Source organism: Octodon degus, unplaced genomic scaffold (assembly GCF_000260255.1).
Source record: "Octodon degus isolate 3935 unplaced genomic scaffold, OctDeg1.0 scaffold00131, whole genome shotgun sequence".
NCBI lineage: Eukaryota > Metazoa > Chordata > Mammalia > Rodentia > Octodontidae > Octodon > Octodon degus.
In genome coordinates this window covers 961,302-963,845 of record NW_004524707.1, presented here as the reverse complement: position 1 = coordinate 963,845, position 2,544 = coordinate 961,302, and positions in this window count along the sequence as shown.

The window sequence follows — 2,544 nt, the reverse complement described above, 5'->3', positions numbered from 1 at the left end:
ATCATCCTTTTGAGATTTTCTATTATAGAGATGAACTATCCTTTACCACCTCAGACCACTAAACCACACCAAGACTAACTGCAGATTATTGACCATGTCACTCATGTACCCTTGATACTGTTAGATCAATATCATCTAAGAAACTATACTTGCAATTTTACTGGTTGATCATCATTTTGACCCACGTTGAATCCACCTCATGATTTTTCTCTATAAATCTTCCTTTGAAAGGTGAGCTCACTGGCAACCAATTTGAAACCCCTTCTGTCGTGTCTCTCAGAAGCTTATCCTGTTCTCCATTCCCCCATTCCTATCCCCAGTTCCTTTTGTCCAATAAATTTTCCTACTTAAAAAAATGGGCAAGATTTGAAACCTTTCAATAAGATGCAAAGATTAATTATGAAGTACTTCAACTTACTTGAAAATCCCTGTAGTCCCTACACTCAAAGGTCAAGTAAGTTAATGCTTTTATTTTCTGCTTACATCTCTCAATTCTTTGACTACTGAATGTAGCAGTTGCCCTCTGCCGGTAGAGGGCAGTGTCTACCCAAAGCCACACTGGTAGATTGCTCCCTCTCCTGTCTTCAGATACTGTACTGTACCCAGCAACCTTCATAGCAGCACCTCTGCTACCTATTTGGGTTATCGAGTTTCTATAATCGGTGCACCTGAAGAACTATATGCAGCAAGGCTGGGGAGATAGCTTGGCAGTCTAAGTGCCTGCCTGGAATGCTCAAGGATCTGGGTTCAATCCCTGGTACCACATGCTGTACCAGCCCCAGAACACTGGGTGAGCCATGCCGGCCACTGAAACGGGGCATGGTGGTGCATACCTATAACCCCAGAACTGAGGAGGCTGAGACAGGAGGATCACTACAAGTCCAAGCTGTGTAGCAAGATCCTGTACCAAATAAATAAATGAAAGATTAAAAAAAAATGCAGGCGTCTTCTGCATTTTAAATGAGAAATAGGATCTCTTGATTCATGCACATGTTCTCATATCCTCCCTCGCAGAATTCCCAAACCTATGTAGACAGCACCTAAAAATGAAAGTATACGTTGAGAGATTTCAAAACACAGCTGTGAATTCTTGGTCCTGTTTTGAAATAGGTGAAAGCCTTTTCAAACTGGCCTCCAGCTCAAAAGCCCTGTCTCTTGCACAAGGAATCCTGATACACATTTGTGCACAACCAAGAATGAGGCTAGTTTTCCAGGTACTGGGCTAGGTTGGGTGCCTTAATCTTAATAGCGTTTCTCGTTTGCATTCATTATCGTAGTCAAGCGCACAGCTACACACTATGACATGTGTTGGCCAGGTCCCCAGAAGGAAATGGTGTTGCTCAAGGGTGTGCCTCCTTCTTTAGTGGGAAAGTCCTGGGCAAATATTGCTAAATCAATGCTGTATTAATCCCAGCACCAGAGAGCCAAGAAGGTACATCCAGTTTCTATCCCAGTAAGGCAAATAATTACTTAAAATATGATAACAAAATGTTGGAAATAATTATTTGCCTTGATTTAGTGCTAAACTGGCATCCAGAAGTGAACTGTTCAGATATCTAAGGAGCAGGCAGAACAAAGAAGAGAAAACACATATATTACTATTATTGGTAATATTATTGTTTTAAAGATTAAGTTGAGCATGTATATGGCCAGTAACCCTTTTATGTAAATGTAGAGGACCAGCCCTTCAGCCGATGTAAAAATGCCTTTCCATCTTAGATAAGAACAGTAAGCTACCATATAAATCAAGATTCTCCAGACTATGTAAGATTAAGTTGGATGGGTTAAGTCAGGCTCTGAAGCAGGTAGAATGTTATTGAGCCCGGAAGAATGATAGCCTAAATTATGGGACCAGATAACTACCAATTTGTAGCTAATGACTGAATATGTGACACAGACTGGAGAAGGGAATATGCGGTACTGATTACAGAGCTGAATCACACCCACAATGAGTTGAATGTGTGTTGTGATGTAACAGTCACTTAAAAAAAATTACAAAACATTGGTCTCTACCAAAAAGTGTGTAGAGACAGTAACACATGCCCTTTATGGCTGTACATTAGTTCTCTGTAGCTCACTAATTCTACCTAATGGAATAAAAATACTAAGCACCTAAAAATATGATTTTACTTTTTTTTTTTTTTTTTGGCAGAACCAGGGATTGAACTCAGACCCTTGTGCTTGCCAGGGAAGCACTTATTCCACTGAGCCATCTCCCCTGCCCCTGATTTTACTTCTAAAGTAGTTAAAAACAATGTATAAAAAGAGTTTCATAAGACACTACATGTCTTTTTTTTCACAACCGGGGTTGAACTCAGACCTTTTCACTTGCCAGGCAAGTGCTTATTCCACTGAGTCATCTCCTCGGCTCCAGGGAGTAGTCCTTTTCTTTTCTTTTTTTTTTTTTTTTGCGGAACCAGGGATTGAACTCAGGCCCTCGTACTTGCCAGAGAAGTGCTTATTCCACTGAGTCATCTCCCCGGCTCCAGGTTACTTTTTTTAAAACAGGTTTTGTTGGTACATTTTAAATACACACGATGATCA